The 26,620-nt window shown below is 41.3% G+C and overlaps 1 long non-coding RNA gene across 1 annotated transcript in view; it reads right to left on the bottom strand.

Annotated features, from left to right (window-relative positions):
- Nucleotides 1-15,693, bottom strand: part of LOC120408621 — a 55,449-nt gene extending 39,756 nt beyond the window's left edge. The window contains exons 1-2 of the long non-coding RNA XR_005600826.1: nucleotides 15,645-15,693; nucleotides 11,552-11,654 (exon numbers count right to left, since the gene is read on the bottom strand). This is a non-coding gene — a long non-coding RNA (uncharacterized LOC120408621). The remainder of the gene's footprint in view (nucleotides 1-11,551; nucleotides 11,655-15,644) is intronic.
- Between the last annotated feature and the right edge of the window lie 10,927 nt (nucleotides 15,694-26,620).

Raw genomic sequence — 26,620 nt, 5'->3', positions numbered from 1 at the left:
GAAAAATAAAAATGAATGCCTCTCTTTATAAGTCTATGCCTTCAATGATGACTCTACAACCCAACTGCCTCCAAGTCATACCCTCAGTCACACCTGTTCAGCCTCATTCTCTCTCAGGTGTGGTGCAGGTGTGAACTAGAAGATAGTGTGGTTGAAAACATTTGTGGCCTGCAGGAAGTTTATTATAGGTGATAATGGGCGACTTTGAAAACCCAGGCTGGCTTTGCTATAAAAGTAAACTCATCTCTTCAGTTATAAGCTATGCAAGTTTGATCTGGAATTAGTGAGAAACACAAAACCGCATAGTGCTGTTTTTACAGCACTACTTTACAAAGTAGAACTAAACTAAGCTGATGAGACCAGTTAGCATGCAAGCACAAAAGGAAATTTTTGAAACCCTTATAACTCAGCCACAAACTGGCTTTTTACCAGACCATCGAAGGCCATAATTCAATATTTTGCCATTTATCATCCTTTGTCCTTCAGTAAGTTTTCAGTCCAAATGACAATGTTTATATCAAAGACACTTTGAATTAGTTTCTAGGGTATTATTTTTGAGAGACACTTTATCACATCTGGCTCTACAGCTGGTGTTTAGATGGTTTCTCCTTCGTCCACTAATAGTGTGATTCTATCAAAACCAAGCATATCATATTTGCCTGGCAGAATGTAATCTTTATAAATCCATGCCTATTGCTCATGCTTGTTACTCTAGAAGTTGAGGAATTCCTCCCCCCCTTCTTTAAATTGGTAATATTATTCTGTAGTGATAGATGATAGACTCATGGGGTCAGATAACTCAGATAACCTTTCATAGAAGGAGAATGCACCATCTGACAAGGAAATAAGAAAAGCCTGCAGGTAGTAAAGACGCACAGGGCTTCCCACAGATCTCCATGATCCATGCTTATATTGGGGATCTGTGGGGGTTATTTGGGGACAACCCAATTCCTATGCCTAGAAGGGACAAGGGCAAGGCAGTGACTGAATAACAACTGCTAAGGAAGTGTCAGTGTGATGGTCTCTCCTCCCTGCTCCATTGGATTCTCTTCTACATCCCAGCAGGATTTTCCCCTCTCGGCCACATGGGATCTTCTCTGCATTAGCAACCTGTGTCTTTAATGTAAATACTAAATGTATTAGTGCAGCATGTAGAGATCCCCTGCCCCCAAACTGAGGTTGGAATCCCAGTGTGCTAGGTGCTATACCGATACAGTTCCTGCCCCAAAGAGCAAATCTAACAAGACAAAGGAGGTCAAGAAGGGGGAAAGAGGAAGGACATTTGCCTAATACCACACACCAGGTTAGTGAGTCAAGAGAAGGATTCAAGACTCCTGACTAGAGTGCTCCATCCGCTAGCCCACACTGCCGCCTAGTTCCTTTAGTATCAATAGGGCTACTCACATGCATAAAGTTATTGTTTATGCCTTGGAAAGATTAGGGCCTATGTCAAGAGTAGCAACAGAACCCAGTTCCTTCTTGATTCTCACCCATCTGCTCTGGCCACTTGGCTATAACTCAGTGCTAGCAGACATGAAAATAGTGATGAAACTAGAACCCTTGCTATCTAAAGCTAGAACATTCTTAGCATTCAAATCTTTGCATAGATTTTTTGGGCAGTTAAACACAATTAAGACAGAAAATTTTCACAAATGTAAAAGTGCAGTGTGTGTAGAGACCTGGATGTATTATCACTCATTATCTATGTTAAAATGTCTTCTCTGTGCCTCAGAAGAATGCATCTATTACATCAGTAGACTGACAATTAATAGGACATGACCTGAACTTATTCCTTGTGCAACAAATAAATACTGTAAAACCCAGAATAAACTGACTTCCAAACTATTTCTTGGAAAGTGTTTAAGTGTTTTCCAAAAGGCAACAGTAATGTAGCAAGTTGTCCAGCTTGGCATGTTAACAAGACAGACATGCCAGAAGTCCAGTCTGATTTGCCAGTGTCAAGACTCTAGAGCATAAGTGGCCATGTGCAAAATGCCATTCTGTAAGCCAGGAGTTAAGTATTAGTCATTTTCTCTTATAAGAAAACAATGCAGCAGGCAAGCTAAATGCTTTCCAGCTAAGTACACTGTAAGCTCCCTGGTGAAGCAGTATTTAGTTGCTTTTTAAGCCATAAGTGAACATCTTATTTATGACAGGTTTCAGAGTAGCAGCCATGTTAGTCTGTATCCGCAAAAAGAACAGGAGTACTTGTGGCACCTTAGAGACTAACAAATTTATTTGAGCTTAAGCTTTTGTGGGCTACAGCCCACTTCATCAGATGCATACAGTGGAAAATACAGAATATATATATATATATATACACACACACACACACACGGAACATGAAACAATGAGTGTTACCATACACACTAACGAGAGTGATCAGTTAAGGTGAGCTATTACCAGCAGGAGCAAAAACAACTTTTTGTAGTGGTAATCAGAATGGTCCATTTGCAGCAATTGATAAGAAGTTGTGAGGAACAGTGGAGGGGGGGGTTGCGGAGGCAGAGAGAAATGGGAATAAATATGGGGAATAGTTTTACTTTGTGTAATGACCTATCCACTCCCAGTCTTTATTAAAGCCTAATTTAATGGTGTCCATTTTGCAAATTAATGCCAATTCAGCAGTCTCTCAGAGTCTGTTTTTGAAGTTTTTTGTTGTAATATTGCAGCTTTTAGGTCTATAATCAAGTGACCAGGGAAACTGAAGTGTTCTCCAACTGGTTTTTGAATGTTATAATTCTTGACATCTGATTTGTCTGGATTATTTATGGTGGATGTTTTCTCAATTGCAGTTCAGTTGTATTACTTAGTCCTGCCTTGAGTACAGGGGACTGGACTAGATGACTGCTTGAAGTCCCTTCCAGTCCTACACTTCCATGATTCAAAGGCAGTAAGAGTTCAAGTGACTGGAAACTAGAGGTGAACAGAAGCCATAGGGTTTCAGCTAACTGTGCTGGCATGATTGCTTCACAAGCTTTTGACATTCCCAAGTGAGTTTTCATGTTAGCTTAAGGATCTAATGCATAACCAACACAACTCTATCCTCTGGTGCACAAGACAATTGTTTGCCAGAAACAGTGCTGGTCTGTGGTTTGATAAAGCAATCTGGCCTTTTGAGGCTAGCTAAGTACACCTGATGCTTGTGGTATTTTGACACTTCTGCATATTGTAGCTTCAGCAGGACTGGAATCAGAACAGCATGAAAAATGGTAAAAGCATAGTTGGAGAGATGGGAAAGGTTCAAGTCAGTTCTTATTTTGTGGCATGTTTCCCATATGGTTTGCATTTGAAAGCTGTAATGTACATTAAATTTAGAGTCCCTGGACTGTGTTTTGGGACAGATATCTTCTCTTCCAATTCCTCTTGCCATACCATTTAGATGTAGTGATTATCATTCCCAATGATGCACTTACTGATATAAATCCCTTCCATACTAATTTAATTACAGATTTTTCTTTGTTAATAGAATGTCCTTAAAAGGGAGCCAAGCAAAACAACTTGCAGCAATAACACCCCTCAACAAATTTTTGCTTTAAACTATTTCTATGGTCAGTATGAGATCTTCTTACATTTCCTATTAGCTATAATAATAAGCAAATATGCTTACACCTATACAAAATTCAAATGCCATTTCTGTAAATGGAAATACCGCCATTAAAATGTTAGCCAGTAGCATGTTGTGCCAATATACAGTACTATTTACCATGTAATAAGTATACATTACCACAAAGAACCTGATAGAAGAGGGAGGCGGGGGAGTTCACCACACCCTCTCACCTGCCCAATAGGTTAGATGTCTATATATCACTGTATTCAGAAAAACACTTCCCCCCCGCTTTTTGGGGGGGGGGGCAGGAAGTATAGTCTTTGTGACTCACTGAGATTTGAGCATATTGACCTATTTTTACATTTGACTCAGGACCTTTTTAGAAAGCTATAATGCTGTTCTATAACTGACACTCTACACTTTATAGAGTACTGGCAAAAGAGAGAGGTCCTCTGAACTATAGAAGATTGGGTAATACAGCCAAGTGTTTAGAGTGACCTCCTCCAAAGTGCTCCAAGTTTACATCCACCTCCCCCACCCCTCAAAACAACCACCTGAATGCCAATTGGGATTACGGTCAACACTGCCCCCTCGTCTTGTGTGCCCTAACTTAGGATGGCCAATATGACAGCTGAGGCTGACTGAGTCTCAACCTCACTTGAGCTCATTTAACTTTCATCATGCCCAAATATCTCAAGTTGATACCCCCAAACTGAGACAAGATTAAAACACACTGGGATCTTTCAGGATGACAGTCCATTCACCTGCTGCACAGTCGTCTCCATTACACCTATGGAAATATCAGCCGGTGGTGCTTGTTGTCATCCTTTGTGCTGTGTGCACACAATAAGGGCTTGCAAGCACCAGCAAAGTGATGTAGTCCATTGCATTTCTTGCATCTCCCCCCACACCCCCAAATGTGTCAGGGATTGTCCTGGATGTTATGGCATGTGCTGTGCCATGACTTTCTGGCTCAGGTCTCTTGTATTATTTTGCATTCTTCATTTGTCTATAGTGACTTCCTACCCTCCCTAAGCTCATTCTGGAAAGTCCCTAAGCTTCAGTGTGGATTGAGTGACTTCTGGAAATTCTAATTGCCATGTCAATGGTTAATTCTGGGTCTCCCAGTAGCCTAAGTTTTTTGTTCCAAATTCCAACAATTGGCTCTTATCAGGGACTTGGTTGGCCCTCAATCTTTTGATCACAGACTATGAGATTATGTTCCCGCAGATTGAAAACATCTATTTCATTTTACCTGGAGTGCAGTACTGCTCAGATTTCTGTAATATACTTTGTTAGTCTCCTGTAGGCCAGTTAACTGAAGACAAACATATTGAGTTTATCAGAAATAAAGCTGCCTTCTGACTGCCCCTCAGTGCTTGCCAATAATCAGCATTGCACTATAGTTCTGGTGGAGCTTTTAGCTGCTCCAGTCTTCACTCAGGTTAATTTCTGTTTCCTCCTGGTACCATGTAGTGTCCAGTAATCATTCTAGGCCCAAGGTGCTTTATTCCACAACCATGGGCTTTTGCAGCATCCCTTTCTAAGGCTTCCTGTCTCAGAAGTCATACCCCTTACAGGTACAGATCCTAACACCATAAATATCAATGATAGCTTTGTAATTTATCACCTATCAGAGTGTGACCCTAATCACAATGCATAACGAGTAGTCCCACTGAGACAATAGGACTACTCATGGTGTCAAAGATACTATTCAACATGAAGAGGAGTCAGATAATCTGTCCCTTTTTGGGACAGCTCCTTAGCTGGTGTAAATCAGCATAGTTTCATGGAAGTTCACTGGAGCTATGGTGATTTCTGCTAGAGATCTTTAATAGTGTTAATTTCTTTAGCATGCTGAAAATCTGCTACAGAGGGAAAATGGTTACATTAGACTCTTAATACGTTACTAACAAAGTGCTGTTTAAGTCAATTAGCTAGTAGTTACTACCGATAAGCTTGGGTCAAGTATAGTTTAATGTATTGTGTACCCCCTACTAACATTGAATATCCTGAGTTTTAGGCAAGGAGTATTCTCTAGGTCTAAGGGGGAAAAAAAGTGTTACTTCACTTTGTAGGTCACCACAAATTAGTAACCCACCATTGTTTTAAGTAGTTTAGTTTCATATATGTGCCTCTTGCCCCCCCCCCCCGTAGTGAAGAAATGGTTCTCAAGTATACATGGATTTATCCTTAACATCCTTGTGAGGAAAGTAATATTGTTACCTCCTTTGAACCAAACAGTAAGCCATAGGTTGGGGCCTCGTGGGTTGTTTCCATTAAGAGAAGACAAATCAAGTAGTTCCTCCATTACATCCTATTTGTTTACAAAAAGTGTTTCTCTAAACACAGCAGGAATCAAAGGAGATGGAGCTGTGAGCAAAGAAACTAAGACCCTTTTAGCTGGCACTCAGTCCTGAGAAAAGCCTAGATAACTTTTTAGGTAGTGATGCCAGCACAAGTCTGGTGTGTCTTTATTCCCTTCTCTGTCAGGTCAACACTACAGACCTATATTGGTATAACTGCATTACTCAGGGTGTGAAAAAAAATCTACACTAAGTGATACATGTTTGTACAACTAATCCCCTGTGTAGACAGCAATACGTCAATGGGAGAGCTTTGCCCGTCAACATAGCTACTGCTTCTTGGGGAGGTGGACTAAGTATGCTGACCAGAGAAGCTCTCCCATTGGCATGGTAGCATCTTCACTAAGCCACTACAGCTTATGTTGCTATGTGCTGTGCATGTGCAAGAGAGAGAATAAGTCACCCCTGAGCGACAGTCACACTGACATAAGTGCCGGTGTGAACAGTGCTATGTCGACAGGAGAGCTTTTCTTGCCAACATAGCTACTGCTGCTTGTGGTGGCTGGAGTAGGTAAGCTGACCTGAGAGCTCTCTCCGATCAGCTTACAGTGGCGTACCTGCATGGGTGCAGCTGTGCCACTAAACTCCCTAGTGTAGCCATGCCCCAAGATGTACATAAACCTTCACAAAATAACCAGCAAAAGGCCTCTCCGTGAATATGCCTTTGTTTTGGGTGGGGATGTGCCTGTATTGGGGTGCAGGCTGCTATTGTTTCAACTGCCTTGTTATTTAATAGAACTTAATGGCTTCTTACAACCATAAAATGAGAGGCAGCAGCTACACCCACCCACCTCAGAGAGGCTTAACCCAACAGTGGGGAACTGAGGCAGAGAATACGTGATTTGTCCAATGTCACAAAGACAGTCTGTGGTAGAGCTGGGAATTGCACCTGCATCTCCTCAGTCTGAGTGCTCAGTCTTAAACATTTAGCCCTGCCACACCTCCCCTACCCCACTGTCCCCCTCTTAAAAGTCCCCTTAATTTTCCAGCTCTTAGGGTTGTTGATTCACACCACTGCTCAAAGCATACAATACTACACCAGCTTGAGTTTTGCAGTGACTGACATTCATTTGATTGAGGTTTTAGTTACAGGAATTCAAACTGGTATGAACATAGGGTACAAGTTTTCTTTCCTGTGAGAATGACCTCTAACTTTTGTCCAGTCTAAATTTAGCTTCTAACTCAATTTCTGTGCAAGGGCAGGACCTTTACCTTCTAATACTAAGCATTAGAAGAAATTTAGTACTCTGAGAGTTCACTTTTATGGCATTTACAGGAAATCTCAGAGTTGTGCTGTACATGGCTTTCAGAAACATGTCTGAAATTTGGGTTGCAGCTCGATTTTGACATTTACTCCTGCATAATTTGTCATAAATAGACATTGCTGCTCTAAATACCCCATAATTAAGTCTGAACTGCAATTTTGTTTTTATTATTCTATAATTTACAAACAGCTCATACTGGGTGTGCCCACATATCCTCTAGACCAGAGTCATTAAATTAAATAGCCCAATACATATCTATAAACAAAGGAAGTTAATCATGCTGAACAGCAAGCAAATAAAACGTAAATTAAATACCATGTAGACCAGTGTAAGATAATGCTCATTGGAAAGAAAAATTTTAATTACTCTCACACATGGATGGCTTCTAAATTAACTATAACCAGACAGGAAGTGTCATAGTGTAACCTATGTACCCAAAGTTAAATTTTAGTTCAGGGATCAAAGAGACAACAAGGTGTTAAAATATATGGAGAAAGGAACAGAATAATAATTCCATTATAAAAATGGATATTTGCTCTCCTTGATTACTATGTTCAGTTTGTCACCCCATCTCAAAGGTATGATAGCAGAGATAGAAATGGTTCAGGGAAAGGCAATGAAATAGAATGCTATTCTAAACACTTTCATGTCAATTGTCCCATGTGGACAAGAAAATAGAACAAGGGGAGAAAGTGAGAGGTATACAAAACAATGAATGGTATGGAGATGATCAGTCAGGTGCTCCTGTTTACCCTCTGTTTGAATGCAGAAGCAAGAGGGCATTCAATAAAGTTAAGAAAGCAGTCAATTTAAAGTGAAGATGGAAATACATTAAGCCCAAAGCATAATTAACCTGTGGAGCTCAGCACAACAAGGTATCACCGAAGCAAAGAGCATAGTTGGATTTGAAGAGACTAGCCATTTACATAAATGAGGCTGTAATCTGCTGTTATACTATATAGGATAGGTTTCAGAGGGGTAGCTGTGTTAGTCTGTATCAGTAAAACAAGGAGTCCTTGTGGCACCTTAGAGACTAACAAATTTATTTGGGCATAAGCTTTCGTGGGCTATAACCCACTTCATCAGATGCATGAGTGGAAGATATAGAAAACAGGTATAAATATACAGCACATGAAAAGATGGGAGTTGCCTTACCAAGTGTGTGTGTGGGGGGGCAGTGCTAAAAAGGCCAATTCAGTTAGGGTGGATGTGGCCCATTCATAACAGTTGACAAGAAGGGGTGTGAAGCAAATACTCACCAGCAACTACACAACAGAAACACTAACCCAGGAACCAACCCCCTGCAACAAGCCCTACTGCCAACTCTGTCTGCATATCTGTTCAAGGGACACCATCATAGGACCCAACCACATCAGCCACACCATCAAGGGCTCATTCACCTGCACATCTGCCAATGTGATATATTACAGTGGTGCTTAGGAGCCCTAATCATGGACCATGACTCATTATGCTAAATATGGGTCTCTGATGTACCTGATTCTGCCAGCCATCAAAGTCTTAATAATGGATCATTGGTGTGCTCTGGTATTGCAGTTCTCAGTAGCTGTGCTCAAAGCAATAAAGCATTGCGCCAATGAAAGGGGAGATTACTGTCAATCCTAGGGTGGAGATGAGAGGAAGTGGTAGCTGCTTCATAATGTGTGTGTGGAAACGGATGTAAACTAATTCATAACCTGTGGAGAACCAGAAAGACACGATATCTATGGGTATGTCTACACTGCAGTTAGACACCTGGGACTGCTGGCCCATGCCAGCTGACTCAGGCTTGCGGGGCTTGGGTGAAGGGGCTGTTTAGTTGCGGTGCAGGGATTTGGACTGCAGTTGGGGCTCTGGGACCTTGCAAGGCAGGAGAGTCCCAGAGCCTGAACTGCAGCCCAAGCCTCTACGCTGCAATTAGACATCCCCTTAGCCTGAGCCCTGCAAGCTTGAGTCAGCTAGCATGGGCATCTAATTGCAGCATAGATGTACTCTGAGGAGAAAGAGGGGGACAGAGATACTTTGCTAGGATGGGCCACCAACCTAACAGCTTTGCCACATCCAGTGGGTTAGAGAAGATTTTTAACACAAGCAAGCATGGAATGGTACCCACAGCACATGTAATGAAGATTTTTTTTAAAAAAAAAAAAGTTGGCTTTTGCAATGCCTGTAAACAACTGACTTTATCCCATTTTAGTCAGGCACTGTTTACATGCTTTTTTTTTTAATTTCCTACTGACTGTTAGATAAACTTTGCCTAATTTAAAATAGTGATTATCCTTCAACAGCAGCCAAAGTAAAAACTATGAGACACTCCCTACAGAAGGGAGTCAGCTCAGACTTAGTCTGGAGAGAAGTGGAAGAGTGAAGAGGCACTAGCTCAAGCACTTCTGGAGCAAAGGATAATCCTGAAGACGAAAGGAATGTCTACACAGCAGGTAAGAGGTAGAATTCCCAGCTCAGGTTAACATATGCATGTAGCTCTGCTCAAGCTGGTGCCAAACATAGCAGTGTTGCCATGGTGTTTTGGGTGATGGGACTCCTCTCAGGTGAGAAGCTTGAGCCATGGTTGCTATACTGCTATTTTTAGGCACTAGCTCAAAGAGAGAGTTAGCACATGTACGTCCACCTGAGCTAGGAATTACACCTCCCAGCTGCTGTGTTAGACATACCCCAATACTTTCTACTTTTGACCATTTTTCTTAATATGTTCCACTGTTGCAGTTTCCCTTTTGTAGGCCTGACACAGGCTAGAAATCCCTTTAGCTTGGGTCCAGCACTTCCACCATTTCAGTCTTTGTTCCTCAAGTGTTTCCAGGAGTCTTCTTGTGTGGGGAGTGACCACCCCCAGATGATGTCACTCCCTTTGTTTCAAAACTTGGTTCTCAGGCCGGTTTGTGGAAAAAGACTGACATCCCAAGATGGAGTCCAGAGACATGTGGTCTGGTCACATGCCCTTGCAGTGTTATAGCAGCCATTGCTTATAGGCTGGCCTAAAGGTTAAGCTATTTCACAGTCCGTCAGCTCCATCTGGCTTCTTCATTGTTGTACCTGAAAGGCTGGCTGTAGGCGTTTCCTAGAGTAAAGCCACTTAAATACAGATCCCTAGTCAATATTCATAACTTCAGATACAAAAATGATACATGCATAAAATAGGATAATCATATTCAGCAAATCAACTTTTCCAATGACATCCCACATGACTTATGTTGTACAAATGCATCATATTATGCCATAATCATATGATGATGATGAATATGGGGTGCAGTGTCACTGATAAAACATGGTCCCAATCTACTAAAGTCCTATGGCAGTTCTTTTATTACTATACAGTAGATCCCATTTTGGGGTCTTGAAATGGAGGTCTGTTTGATACTGATGCAAATAAATAAAATTGACTTGTTAATGTTTGAACAATGCCTGGATGTCTCTGCTGTGAAGGCTGGTCTTGTGTTCTTATATATTCTTGGTATTGTGACCTTGCCTAACCCTGGAATTTCTAAACATGAAGGTGTATTGTAACTATTAGCCCCTAAACAGTGTTGGGGGCGGGGGGTGGGACACATATTGGCTTTTTCTGACAGTTTTGCTGGTTGCAGTGTTATGGTAGCAGTGTTGGGCCCAGGATATTAAAGAGAAAGTGCGTGAGCTAATAAGTTTTATTGGAACAACTTCTGTTGGTGAAAGAGAAGCTTTCGAGCTACAGAGGTTTGCTGGTGGCTATTTTGGTACTTTGGATGCAACAAATGTTTGTTCATCATGAGCAGAATCCCTGATATATCCATATGGTCAGCTGCAAGTGGCAGATGACAATTGAATCTGCAGACTTTTCACTATTTTCAAAAATCATTCCTAGTGCCTAGAGTTCTTGCCAAAATATATGTTTCTTTAGAGGCTGCACTCAGTTGCTTGCCACATAACTGCAAGTTCTGTACATAACTGAATTTACATTGTTAGTTTGATGTGAGCAGATTGGAGAGCTATAGTATCCTGTAACAACTCAAAGCTGTTCAGTGTGGTTCTCTCATAATTCTAACTAACAAAGTTCAGAGGATACTGAGTGACAAATACATACAATGAAACACATGGTAGTAACTGTTATCAATTGCATCATTAGAACCAACTCTCACTGGCTAAGCAGTGATTCTGAAGGCAGGCACCATTAGCTAGCAACTTCTTGGAGGTGATAAACCCTTTTGTCATTAATAAATGCACTTCAGTGTGAAGTACCCTGCTTAACACTTTCTATTGCTAGTTTTGTAACGGAGACCCAATTTTGTTTGGGTAATAAAATTCATAGGAACAATTAATTGAACAGGATTTTTTAAATACTCACCTCCATACACATTCAATATGTACTAGACATTACTCACCATCAGTGTCTTCAAATATAGGACACTTCAAGACAAGGTCAGAATCATTCTCTATAGGTTGGAGAAACTATCTCTAAGTCATCATCATGAAGAACTTCTGAGCCTGGATAAGAAAACAAATGTTATGCTGCTTCTAGTCTCATCCCCTTCGGTGTCTCTTGGGGTGGTTGGTGACAATTATTCTCTAAAAGTTTTAACAATCATTCAACAATAAGACAACTATGTATAATATAGCAAGAAGTCAGTCCATTATTTTGCTGGGTCCTGTTGCTCCAGCAGGAAACAGCAAACAGCCTCTGTATGTAGACAATTCAGTCCAGTCCCATTACCAAGAATGCTACTGAAACTCAGACTCAGAAAGCAATATTTTGCTCCACAGCTCCCTCTAGCACACCTTACCATCTGTTACTATTTTCCTCTCTCCTCCTCCCCCTGTCCCCTCCTGCTTTATTTAGAGGTACCCATACTGAACATCCCTCTGAGAAGGAAGAGGAAGATCACTGTAAAATGGACTCATGTCTCAATGAATAATAGAAAGTTGTTCCTTCCAGAAAAGGACCACACAACTAAATAGCTAGTTAAGCTCCTACACAAGGTCAAAACATTACTAATGTTTGTTTCTGACAGCTGTTCTGCATCATCTTAGCCAAGCTAAGTGGGGGGGAAGAAGCAATTTGTCATCTAAAACATAGTGTTGTTAATCCTATAGCTTGACAGCAAGGGGCCAGGAAACAGCTTAGCAATACAAGCTTACAACTACAGACTAGGATTGTCAAATCAAACTGATGATTGGGAGGGCCTCAGATTTTTGGATATCCAACTTGAGACACCTTGAAGGGGCTTGATTTTCAGAGTCTCTCACACTGAGCACCCCAAAAATTGAGGCACCCAAAAATCAACCAGTAACTTTAGAAGTTTGGTCACAGAAACCAAGCAAAGAAACAAAACCAAAAGCAGTTAACTGCCTGTCAGTCATCTGCTTAACACTTTATTTCTTATAAATACACTGTCTGTACTGTGTGTTTAGTTTGGAGGCTTATTAAGTAGGAGATTCTTGGCCATTAAGGGAATGTTGGTCTCTTGTCTCTCTGCCCTTTCATTCCAGGACCTATACCAACATCTACTAGCATTTCATTGGCCTTCCTTCTGTGAACCTGTTTTTAGCCCCTCGATACAGTGTGTCTATCCCCTCAGTAAATATGTTTATCCTTCTGTATATCAGAGTCCACAGGAAAACACTTATAGCTACAAGAAGATCTTTCAGTACTGAGATTGAAAGAGCAGCTATTTAAAAGATATCTGTTAACAAAGAGCAAGAGACATAGGAACACTGAAATCCAGCATGTATTTTAAGCTCCATAGGAATTAGATCAGTGACAATCACAGCTCATGCTCAGAGCAGCTAAATGTGGAACTGCTGGAGGGGATAATGTGTGCACAAATTACACACACACACTCTAAAGAGGGGTCAGAATTCCACTTGTTTTTCCCCCTATTTCTTCTGATTATATCATCACTTTCAGTTCTTGTTTTTAAGGGGAATTAAACTTAAACACTTGAAAGATGTACATAGCACTGACTGTTCGTCTGGAGAGTTCCTTTATTTTTTAAAAAACAGGAAAGGAAAAATATTGACAAGAAGTACTTCCAGATGGCATGGTTAACCATCAGGTATATAAATAAGAAGCACTTTAGATAACAGCTGTGTTAATTAGCATCTCTTGGTACCGTGGTTGCTAAAATGCACCAATTCTTTTAAGAAATTATATCTGTTGACCTCTAAGGAGAGCTGAACTTTAAGATGATGCTTTGCAGGGACTCCTGTAGCCACATGTCTCTCTCACACACACGCACGCTTTGAAAGTCTTTAGTGGAGTTCAGAGTTTCAAAGGTCCATTGGAAGAGTCCAAAGCTAGGCAACTCATCACTACCAGAGATCATACTGGGCCTAAGCCTGACTGTTTGCAAATGGTAAAATAAATGCAGCCTACAGAAATCCTGTTCCCAGTGCTAATCAAGACTAATACAAGCACAAAGTAATCTTCAAACTGCAGGAAAATAAGTGATGTCCCTCTCTCCTTCTCCCCCCACCCCAAACAGGGGAAGTTATAAGAGTTCTCCCAAATGGACTAAACACACACATGCTCCATGCTAAACAAGGTACAAATCCCATTATCAAACATTTATACCCACAATTTACAGATCTGCTTAGAGAATTAAAAACTAGAGTTTCACTTTTTAATTACATCTTCCTGAGGCCACATTTTAATAACTATTTGAAATCTGATTTATTCCAATAGACCAAATTTCACTAGCATTATTATACACCACTAAACTAGCCTATCCAAATTTGATTTCTATTTGAAACAACTACGCAAACTCAGCAATAATCTGGCCACAAAGCTCCAAATGAAGTCAGAAAACTACCAAGTTAGCAGGCTTTGACTGCAGAATAGTCAGTCAATAATTCAGGCTGTGGGTTAATATGATGGGTCTAGTATTCTCAAAGATTGCTAGTAGGTCAGCCAGCCTTTGATCACACCTCAACTTTTCATGGTTATTCTAGTCCTTGGCCAAGGATTTTTTCCTCAAGTGGTCAATTTTTGGTTAATATTGACAGCCAAAATGGTTGCAGATTAGTACATTTCTCAAATCACAACTACTATTACTACTAAAACGAGAAAGGAATGTGGCCAAGAAGCCTCTTAAACATGCAGGAAGACCACAACTTTTATACAGCTACCTCAACTAGCAAAGTTATGGAATATAAAGTACTCTTCAACTAATCAAGTTAAACATTGACAGAAAAAAAAATTCTATTATAGAGTCACTAGCCATAGGCCTTCAGCCAAACTATTCCATGAAATCTGCAGTACAAGTCAAAGAGATACTAAAAACTACCCAGTTTATTTTTTCATATTCAAGTTTTATTGAATTGCTTATGGTAATACCCAGGATACATTTGGCACTTCTAAAAAGACAAAAGGACAGTCCGAGCCCTGAGGAGTTCAAAGATGAAGCAGAGACAGACATTGTCAGAGGCCAATAGAGGGGAGAGGAGGAAGGGATATAGCACATACTTGGGTGGGTGGTTGGTTTCTTTTTTTTTAATTAATGTATCTGCTAATTAGACTTGCCATAAGTAGAAAACCTCTCAAAATGAATACAGAAGACAGCCAAGCAAAGAACAACAAAAGAGCAAACTTCCTTATCGTACTCATGATTTTTAGGGCAGGAAGATAGAAAAACATATCCCATAATCTTAGCATTCAGACAATGATAATTGCACGTGCATGTAGGTTTGCTGACTATGTGGATGAAAGTACATTTGGGAGCTATTCAGACCAGCATCTTTTTCCCCACAAAGAAGTTCCTTCCCGCTAAGTGCGCCAGACTAGACCTTATGCCAGACACTCCTGTTTAGATCAGGATGCAGCCCACAAATGACATGGGGAGGGGAGGTCAATTAGTGCCTAAATAAAATATTAATAGCTTGTTTTTATTATTGGCATAGCAGTAGCACCTAGAAACCCCAACCCCATTGTATAGACATAACAGACAGTTTATAAACTTTCTTGGGCAAGGACTAAGTATTAGAAAAAGAGAGAGAAGATGGGTAGCTTCTGAGCATCTCTCTCACTAACAGAAGTTGATCCAGTAAAAGATATTACCTCACCCATTTTGCCTCTCTAGCATCCTAGGACCAACACAGCTGCAACACTACTACATATTAGAAAAGAGACAAGTCAGTGGTAGAGAGAAAGCTGCATCTTATCTGCCTCTACAATTGGGAGAGATTCACTTTACAGATCCCACAGCACCCAACTTGAAACCTCCTACACCCTAAAAAGCATTTACAAATATGTGCAGGGATGGCAGAAGGAGGACCTGCAAGAAAGTAGAATAATAACTCAGGAGTGATATGAGATCATGGAGTCTAAAAAGGCTGAATAACAAGCTGTCCTTCTCCACAGCTCTGAAAGGACCCACACAGGGTCTCTTTCCATGCAGTTTATTTCCCATTATAGGTAACACTAACAAACAACAAAAGGTTCCTCAACCCACCCCAGGAGACAGCTCCCCCATTCTTTACCTCTCACAAGCACTTCCTATTGCTTACAGCTCTATGACCCCAACTCAACAAATCTCTAGTCTCATCTCATGTAAGTCCAGGTGCCCTCTTTTTAAACCTAATTGGGGTCAGCTGACCAGGCATAGGGCGGACTGCACTGGCCCTGCTCCCTTTTAAAGAGCCAGTGTCAGTTTGTTGCACCAAGCTACTAAACTGCATTTAAAAATCTGTGTTTCACAAGCTCTAATGTACTGCATTACACATAGAACCTTGGGAATAATCCTATACTAGCAGAAGGATAGACTACATCACCTAATAGTCTTTTCTAACTCTAGTTTCAATGGATTATTCAAGTATATTTTTGCATTAATCAAAAATATTGCTCTCATCTTATGCTTTGGCAAGAGAACACCACAAAGTTGTGTTTTGAATTTTCAGAATGTTACTACTGGAAATTAATTGACTGCTTTTGGGAGAGGCTAAAAAATGTGCATTCTGAGTGCCCACTCCTTCCTACCAATACAGGCAAAATAAACTTTCCAAGTGCCCCAGCATTTATTTTATACAGTAATGTCAAATGTGGGCAATGATATCCACCATCATAACAGTTAGAGATGAGTATAAACCAAAGCTCTTTATCTGAATACTCCTGAACTATGGAAAAATTCAGATCTGAACCCTTTCCCCACCCTTCATTCCTCAAAAGACTTGTGTTGTGGCAACCTTCTGTCTGGTGGTCCTTATGGAGCTGAGGAGGTACTAGAAGTGACCCAAGACAGTTGAGGCCTTGTCTGCACTTAGATTTTTAGCCACCAGTGTAGAATTACAGTGATCAAGCTGCACCAGTCCAAATCTTTAGTGTGGGCATGGTGCACTGATGCAGTATGATAGTGTAATTACACAAGTGGCTAAAAACCCCAGTGTCAACAAGCCCTAACTCACCTATGCCTCTTTCTTCCTGGGGCTAAGCATGGTAATGACACAGTATTCCCAGCCCCTGACAAAACTGTCAGAATTTGTGACAAGTGGTAAGTACTGTATATATAATATGTTGGAGGATAGGAATGGAATCCACTAAAACCTTAATAGATTGGAAGAAGGGACTGAAATCAATGTAAATAGATTCAAGAAAGACAAACTGTTTGTATAGGAAGGAATAATCAAATGTGCAAATATTAAATAGGAGATTATTGGCTAGGTAGCAGTAGCTCAGAGGACGACCTGGGAGTTATTGTGGATGATAAACTGCCAGTCATGCAATGTTAGTGAAGAGAGACAGATGCCTTGTTGGATTGTGTTAACACCACATTCCACATTAGTCGGAATGAATCAGAATAGATCAAGGCCTGAATCCATAAAAATTCTGGGCCCTAGGCAGAACCCCGCTTACCTCAACACAGTTTCCAAGCTTCCATCCCTTCTCCCCCCTGTCCAGGCTCTAGCCTCTCATCTATTCCCCAGTCACTACTTCCTCCTCATCTTTAGGCACAAGACTCCAACCACAAATTCCACTTCCTTTGTAGTTTCCTCCTTATCAAACAACTCTTCCTTAAAGGCTTTCTGTTTCTTCAGTGCTGGTGCTATTGCCTCCGCACGTTAAGCACCAGGCAGGCCCACTTGTGAGTGCTGGGCTCTCTACATGCACCACCCACTACCCCTATAAATTGCTCATGTATCACAGGCTGACAAAACAAGGGAGCCAGAGAATCAGCTGTATGGCAATTCCTGACCCTGAACTTTCTGCACCTTAATGAGTGGCAGACCTCAAATTTCTTAACATACAAGTCCTCAAGATTTGTGAAAAATCAATAGTCAGCATCTGAAGTCCATAGGCCAGATTTGAAGAGGCTCTTGCTAGACCATGAAAGGCAGAGCCTCACCCACCCATGTGCAATGGTGTGAGGGCCTCTCACAGTAACAATCTACTTGTGCTCTCAGGGGTGCAGAGATTGCTAGCTCCTCCTCACCCTGAGTAGCAGAATGCTGAGAACGGTGTGAGGGGAGGCAGGGGAGTGGTCTTGTCATCCCCCCAACCCAGGGAGTAAGGGCAAAGTGCTAGGGGAACAATCTGTTCCATGCTAATGATGGAAGCAGAAAGAATACGTGCACCCTGGAAGCCCCAGGAGATATGTGCCTCAGCCAGCCAAAATCTCCCCCCAGTCTTCTGACAGGACTCTGCACCATCTCCTGCACAAAGTTGTGGCATAAATGCCATGATTTAGATCCATGTCGGGTGGGCTTGGATCAGCAGATCCATGGGTCTGTTCTTGATGTGCATCTGAGTCTGATGAATCATTTCAGAGAAAAGAGACAAAAGGTTGGGAAAAGGCAGTAAGACCTATGAAGAATGATTAAGTGAACTGGGCATATTCAGTCTAGAGGACAGAGGACTGAAGTAAGGCAGAATTATATACAAATGGATGATATAAAGGAGACAGGGACTATTTTTATCGGGCAATGAGGAAAAAGAAGCAGCAATGGACTGAACCTCCAGCAAGAATTATTTAATTAGGAAATCCTGACACCTCTAATTAGGGAAGTTGAGGAATTACCATCACTAAAGATATTCAAGGCCTAGATCAAATATCTATATATAATGGATGGATTAGTTCAGTAACAACTAAATCAAACCTGCCACAATGCAGGATGATGAGTAGATAATGCACTCAGGCTCCCTTCCAGATGAAGTGATTCTACAATTATAGAAATCTAGGATAAATGGTTTCATTGTGTTCTGTTACTCCTGGTCCTACCTGTGACATTTGATATGCTTGACCATGATGTTACTGCTGAGTCTGTGTTCAAGACCTTCTGAGAATACACAGGAATGCACTGAGATGCCTGCAGTCCTCTCTCAATGACTGAACCCAGAGGGTCGCAATAGGTCAATCAACTTCCCACCGTGCTTTTACTTATGGAATCCGAGTGATCCATTCTCTCCCCTATTTTATGCAACATCTACATAACATCACTGTAAGAGGTAATTAAATAGCATTGATTCAAATGCCAGCACAACAGAATACTATATATTTCCTTCACATTTGATACAGAAAACACCACCTGCCATCCATCCTAGTGTCTAAGTAAAGTGCAAGGGTGAAGAGTTGCTGACTAAAGTGAACCCTTGAACCCCAAGAAAAGGTAAAGAAGTGATTTCATCATGGTCTGCAAGTAACTATATGGAGAGAAAATTTCTGATAGTAGAAGGCTCTTTAATCTAGCAGATACAGGCATAACAAGATCCAGTGGGTGGAAGCTGAAGCTAGACAGATTCAGACTATAAGTAAGGTGCACATTCTTAAGTGAGGGTAGTTAACCATTTGTAACAAATTCTCAGGGATGTGATGGATTTTCCACCATATGTAGTCTATAAATCTGGTCTGAATGTCTTGCTAAAAGATATATGCTGTAGCTCAACATGAAGTTATGGACTTGATGCAAAAAATTACTGGGGAAAATTCTACAGCCTGCATTATGCATATGTTTGGACTAGAGGATCATAATGGCTTTTCCTAGCCTTAATAATCATCTATGTCTCTTGGCAGACAAGAGCTGACAGCCCACAATTGTGGAACTCCCTTCTGGAGAGATCAGGATAGCCATGAACCTCACTGCTTTAAAATGCCAGACCCATCTTTACAATCTAGCCTTTCCTTAGTTTACATCACACTTTCTTCTCTCCAACCTGGGACAAGAGGGGAGAGAGAATCCACGGCAAAAAAAAACCACCTGTTATTTTACTTGTAAGGCACACTGGTACCACGGTGCTGAACACAGTACAAAAACCCAGGATTGACAGAAATAAGACTCTTTGGCAATTTAGTATCTATCATTCTGACATTTGAAGGACATATTTACATAGAACTTATGTGATAGGCCCTGCTTCTGATTTACCTGTACTGCAACATGTCACTTAAGAATGGTACCTCTGGGACAAGATGCAACAGAACTGTCATCTGCTCAAAAGTTTCTTAATAGCTCTGTCTTTGTGTTATATCATGGATTAGGGAAGAACAACCCAGTGTCATTTGTTTTCTTGTTCCTTTATAGGTGGCTAAAATAAAATCGAGATATTCCAACTAGCTTTGTTGGCATTAAACTTACTGAGTTTTCATAACAAAATTAATTGTACACCACTCCAAATTACTAATTCTTTTTGCTGTTTCTTTTCAAATGGTGGGATTTTGAGCAGGAGGTAAAATAACTCCCATAGAGACCTTCTTTCCTCTGGGGTAATTTGAAAAAGATGCAAATTCCTAGCTGCTCACCCATTAGGCTTGTGAGAAGCATATCTGCTTTATTGTGCATTTCTGTGCCTTGGAATTCAAACTTCTGCAAGGAGAGCACTAAAAAATATCTCCCTATGCTTTAAGCTAACAGTGAGCAAATCATCTGTGGAAAATTCAGAACCTCACCTCCTTCCCTCTACCCCCATCTTGGAATTTGCCAGCTCCTGGAAGGGAACTCTGGACTGAACCTTGAGAGCATCCTATCTTATAGACTAAAACAATAATGGCTACCATAGCTCTTTGACACCATTTCCCAGCATGCTTAGAGTCGGGGTGATGGCAGAATGATCTAGAAACCCCTGATGGGGTTCCACATGGGGTGATATGGACAAGCAATTTTCTGGACCAATGAAGAGGCAGTACTGCTCAACCCCTTAAGTGGGAAAGGAGAGCCTGACTCAGAGCCAAAGATACTAGGTTTAGCTAGAGCTGAGAGAGAAGCAGAACAAGTTAGGGACTCTCTGATTAACTCCCTTCCCCACAGAGGGAGTTTGTACTGCTGCAGGATCTAGTGCATGGGTGAGGTATTCGAGCACTGCAGAGACGAGCGTCCAGAGTGGCAGAGTTCAGACCTGGTGCCAGCTACTCAGAGGCATCCAAGACCTCTGCAGGACTCTGGACCAGGAAGCCAGGAGAGGATCCTGTTCCACCCTTGATGAAGACACTTTAAGAGGGCTCTGTGTTTGTTTAAACAGGCCAACATTCACAGCACTGGTCTCTGGCCTCATCCTTACTGTACCAGCTGCCTAGAGAGGTGCCAGAGAGGGATCTGGGGGGTTGGGAAGAGTTGGGAAATTGGTTGATTTGTTAATGTTTAGTATTTATTATTCATTTATTATGTAACCCTTTCCTTCCCCAGATCCTCTTTTCCTACTCCCAATAAAATCTCCTTTGTTATATTGTTGGTTTTGGGTATGCCATTTCTTTGCTGTGGTTTGTGTTGATGTACTTCATTGTTTCATATGTGCTGGATTTTATACTCCTTGCCAGCAGTGGTAGCATTATTCAGTTTTCCCAGTGCACGGCTCCCCTTGTGTCCCAGTCACAGTGAGAAGTCACCTTGGGTGAGGGCAGCAGACATCACAAAAACAAACACACAAAAAAAACAGGACTCAACCCAGGGGGAGAAGAGAAGCCACTCCAACTAGGAAATATGAGGGAGGAGACTTAAGCCTCACCTCAGGGGAGGGGCTACCCCTCCATTTCTGGAATAGAAATTAACCAATGGACTTGAGATCAACCAGCTTCTTCTTCAGATGTTTTAGATCTTGTTCCTCATCAACTTCTCTTCCCCTACAAAAAATCATGAACTATTCTGGGGAGACTACCAAGCCATCATGTGAGCTTTGTGTTATTCAGCAGGGAACACCCAAAAAGCAGAGAGTGGGTGAAGGCAGAGGTAAAAAGAGAGACAGGAGTAATGGAGATACAGAAAAGTAGAAGAGAAAAGAACTATGCTACAGAACAAACTTCTACCCAACCCAACCTATTGGCTTCAGTGGAGTCGCACTTGCTTACACCAGGAATGTATTTGTCCCACAGACTGGATATTTGAGATGGAGTAGAGTTCCACTTTGGGTCTCTTTACCATTTTGAGTTCTATCCCATTTTTCATAGAAGTCACTTAGTTCCTGAACATGCAAGTTGCTGATCATCTTGTGCAGGATTCTGAAAATCCTTGACTCCTCTTGACTTTAATGGCTGTTGAAGATGCTGATCATCTCTTAGGAAGAACTCAGTACCATGCAGGATTAGACATTTAACTTCTTTTTGAAGCTCTGCATAATCTGTGCCTTTGGTACTAGCTTATTCATCATTCAACTGACCAGGATGAACCTAGAATCCATCTGCCCCATGGTGTATTGTGTACAGTTCCTAAGACATGGTGGTATGGCATGTGGCTACAGTGTTCTTACATTTGGTTAAATTATTACTTTCAAATTAATGGAGGGGGCAGAGGAATCTGCCTCAATTCTTTGCTGAAAGTTCAAAGCAATAAATTCCCTTTTAGTGCACAATGAATGATCCAAATGTGTACAGTGTAATTAACTTTTTTCTGTATATTGTAGACATCTGGCCATCGCTTCTCCTGGCCCTCTATTAGATATTAGTAACCAAGCAAATGTTTTTAATAAAGAAAAAGGTTATAAAATACTATTGAACTTTAGAGTAAGTCCAACAGGAACTAGAGAGATACTAAAAGAATGAGTAGTTGTTGATAAAATGGTCATTGAACTGGTCATTTGCACACTTAGCTGTAATAACCAGTATTGTGAATTCCAAGCATTCAAAATCTTGAGCTAAGCCCCCAAAATCATGGCATTTAAAAAAAATCACTTGGGGTTCCTTCTTCTCTTGGCTTTCTGGTGTTTGAACCTTTAGGTGTTTGTGTTTTCAGGCTTTTCTCCACAATCATGAGGGCTAGAAACATCCTAAAAAAAACACAACAAAAGCTGAGATGTTCACATAATCACATGACTCCAAGAGCTGAACTTCAAGAAACACACAGTACAACATGAGACTTGCTATGAAGTCATGAGAGTTTGCAATATTGAGTAACTGATTCTATTACATATTTCAGGAAAAAAGTCACATTGGACTAAAATGATCACAAATTTGGACTTCCAAAAGTACTTCTATTTGCTATATAGCCGTAGAGACACCTTCCATTCTATTACTTAATATCTCTTCCCATACCTTCCTGAAACTGTTTGCATTCTTACCCTGGCATTATAGATATGTCACATAGTAAATCCAGTAGCTGACTGTAAGTTCTTCTCATGAGAGTTTTTGGGATTAGGATGACTGTGAAATATTGTCATATAAACCTCTCAGGCACTTAAAAAGCCCACCCTTCTTTCTTTTATGTTGCCTAGAGGCCAGCTAATCCTTATGAAGATCTCACTCCACTGTCTGAATATGTAAATGACATATCAATAGTGTTTTTATGGTTTAACTGTGAATGAAAGTACAGAGATAATACTGAATCTGTAAGATGATCCATATCTAGCAAAAGGCAATGTAAATTTATTTGCTCTGTTTAAGTCAGCAATATCTGTTACGAGAAATATAAGGTGTAAAAATGTTGTTGTTCTCTCAAACCAGGCCAGCATTTTCCACATCTTTTTTCAGCCATATGTCCATAGGACATGATTCTGATCCCATACCAATCAGAATAAGGGGTAACTCCACCACAGCCAAGGTTAAAACTAGTGTGAGATCAGAATCAGGCAAACAGGCTCTAAAGTAGTCTGTTGGGACACCCCACTATTATAGAGTTCATGTTTCTCTGAGCCATAGAAACATGACTCATCCTATAGGTACTTTGTAGTCATGGATTTAAGGAGTGTAGGAAAGTCAGGATTGGTACATTCTTGCTATGGCTTGAGACTGTGCATTTATTTTGCAATCCAGTAGAAATGCACACTGCTTCTATGCTTTCTGCATGAATCTGAGGAAAAATAGTTTATATTGTGCAAACAAGTGAAGCTGTTTTTGTTAAAGGCCAAATAGCTGAATGTTTAAAAGTCATCCTGCTTTTTCCATTCACTTCTAGTCCCATGAGATTGTTGCAGATGGCTTCTTGAGACACACCAGCTATTGCTTTAAAGTTACTTGGCCAGGCCTGGTGGCAGTGTTCACTCTTCCAAGTTCACAAAACTTGCAATTTACTTGTATCTTATTCTTACTGCAGTATTTCACCATTAATGTAAGTTGCTGTTTGCCAGTACCCTTGCCAGTGAAGTGATCACAAATCAACCACAGAAACAAGCACAAGAACAGCTAGAACAGGACATCAGGTCTTACAGAAATGTCTAACTCACAGATTGGAACAGACCTTTTGGACAAGTGTGTAGGCTTTAGCACTGTTTCGTGTCTTGCGAACATTTTGCGAAATAGTTGTTGAATTATTTGCTAAGTTTTATCTCAGGGTGGCAAACATACAGACCACAGGCCACTTCCAGCCGAACTGATTCACTTATGAGACCTGCATTACATTCATATTGTGCAAAATCTAAGCTTTCATTACAAGAAAATTAAGTTTCTGGCTACCAAAACTGCAAAGTTGTGAACTGGGTGAAACTAATGCAGTAGTGTTGAGTCAAGGGACAGTCTGAAACAATGATATGGAGGTTTGCACTGCCCTACCCTTATTAATCTCATTGGGGCATCAACTTTACATCCCAATAACATAACATTAACTATTAAATTGCTGATAACTTTAATAAATAGAATGGGGAAAGAGGTGGGAATGAAGCCCACGGGGCTGGGTCATAAGCAAATTGGCAGCTGCTGGAGGGTAGAAAATGCCAAGGGAACAGAGAAAAAGTCCAAAGACAGGGAAGAGGGGGAGAAACATAGGAAGAAAGATGAGTAATTGAAATAAAGAGCAAAAATGAGGGTGGTCTTCGAGGGAACATATCTTTCCCTTAAGTGATACTGAATGTGACAATGAGGTACTAAATAAATATATTTACAAAGTCCACTGGGAGATGTGGGTGAGAATTTCCTTTAATTTTAATAAGAATTGCACACCCAAATCCTTTAGGCACCTAACCCTTTACAGTCTCAGCCTAAAAGTTCAGTTTGTTACCTAAGGGAAATATTCTCTGTGATCTTTGCACAAATGGCTCATTGACACAAGCAATTTTTCTGCCATAGATTAAGGAGAATATGTCATACTAAATGTATACCCTGGCCTACAGACCATAGTTAAATTTTGAATTTGGCACCCTGTTCACAAAGTGAATTTGACATTCTGATTTGTTGACTAAAATCTACAATCCTAGATCTGATAAAGAAGTGAGAGTCAGATTAAGTAATTGTAATTGGCTGCACTTACTGATGGTACTGCATAGTGGGTAGGTACTTTGTTCTCCCCCTTTGCATTAAAATAAATCCATTTTCTTGTGTCCTTCCCTGCTTGGTGGAGTATTTGGAAACTGTAGGGTTGCAAGGAAAGGTACCACTGCATAATCCTGGGGTTGGTGTCTTTTATAGAGTATAGCCAGTGAAGGGGTGCTTGGTCTGTCATTAGGAAGAAAGGATTCTCCAGCAAATAGGTGCCCATGGACCACTTTACAGCCAGGGTCTCCTCAATGATGGAAAAGGATATTTCTCAGTCGGGACAGTTTCCTACTGAGGAAGAGGACTGGGTGTTATTTTCTGTCAAAGTCCTGAGACAGTACAGCCCAGAGGCCTACGTTGGAGGTATCTATACAATGAATTCCCTTGAAAAGTGTGGGTGGAAGAGGACTGGCTCCCAATTCAGTCTCTGAAGGATTTGTCATGAGCCTTGGACCACTGGATTTTCTTTAGGGCATGTCTTTCACTAATTCTGTCAGGTGCGCAGCAATTATGGCGAAGTTTGGCATGAAGCACCTATTGTTAAGGACCAAGCTGTGGATGGTCTTGCCTAATGGTCAGGGTGGGAGGCTGGCCTACTAGTTGGAGCAGAGGTGACCAGACCTAGTGGCTAGAGCCTGAACCAGGAGCTGAGTTACCAAATCGAGGGAACGAGCTGGAGCAGAGACTCAGGGATCAGGAGCAAAGGGTCAAAACCAGAATATCAGCTGGATCAAGGGCAGGAGCAAGGAAGGAACTGAGCACAGGAGCAGGAAGCATGACCAGAAACACAGCTGTATGTGTGGAACATTATTGAGGAGTCAGGGACATAGGGTAGCTACAGGGTTTAAGGATGTGCCTGCTGAAGACTTCAGACAATCAGGAGTTCAGGTTCATTAGCTGAATCAGCTGAGGGCAATGAGCTGGGTTTGGGTTCAGTGGTGGGTCTCTGACACGTATAATTATCAGCTAGGCTCATGAAGTGCTGTCCTTGTTTTTTTTGTGGCCAGGATAGGGCACTGCACTAGGACTTGAACTTTGCCAACCACTGGCTGTAATTTTCCACCCCTTCTCCCCCACCACTGTGTAGCCCAGATAAGTCACTTTTGTCTGGCCAGTCTACATTTGGCTGGAGGGGTTATTAGACCTGCCTCCCTGAGGGCTTGAAGGACTACAGTGATATGCTTTATGTGCTTGTTCCAATCAGGGCTGTAAATGACAATGTCGTCAATGTATGCCACTGTGTGTTGTCCATGAGACCACAGTACCTGCTCCACTAGGCATTGGAAGATGGCCATGGCCCCATGGAAACCACATGGCATGGGAGGAGAACATGGATTTTGCCTCATGACTCAGTTGTCAAAAGGATCTGCCACTAACCCTCTGTCAGGTCATGGTTAGAGATATACTTGGTGGTCCCAAGCTCTCCAGCCACTCTTCAACTCTAGGCATGGGGTATGCATCAAATGTCAATGGTGCATTTACTTTCCATAAGTTAATGCAAAAACAGTTTGACCCATCCAGCTTTGGCATAAGTATAGTGGCACTCCTCCACTCGCTACATGACTCCCCAGCAACCCCTCAGTCCAACATGGCCTGTAGTTCTCAGCAAATCATCTCCCGTGCTTTCTGTGGGAGGGGCCATAGATTTTCCCAGCTCTTTTTCTTTGGCTCAATGGCCACATGATTGTAATGGCCAAGTCATGGGTGGCCAATCCTAGCAGTCAGAGTTAGAGCCCACAGTCACCAGTCAGGAGTAAGCTGGGTCAGAATACAGGAGGACAGAAGCAGGAGATAGATTGTAGGTCAGAACCATGAACCAGATGCCAAGAGTCACATCAGGTCAAGATGTCAGTAATTCAA

The sequence above is a fragment of the Mauremys reevesii genome, linkage group 6 (genome assembly GCF_016161935.1).
Source record: "Mauremys reevesii isolate NIE-2019 linkage group 6, ASM1616193v1, whole genome shotgun sequence".
Lineage (NCBI taxonomy): Eukaryota > Metazoa > Chordata > Testudines > Geoemydidae > Mauremys > Mauremys reevesii.
Note: the sequence above shows the minus strand (reverse complement) of the source record. Positions and strands in the feature narration are given on the sequence as shown.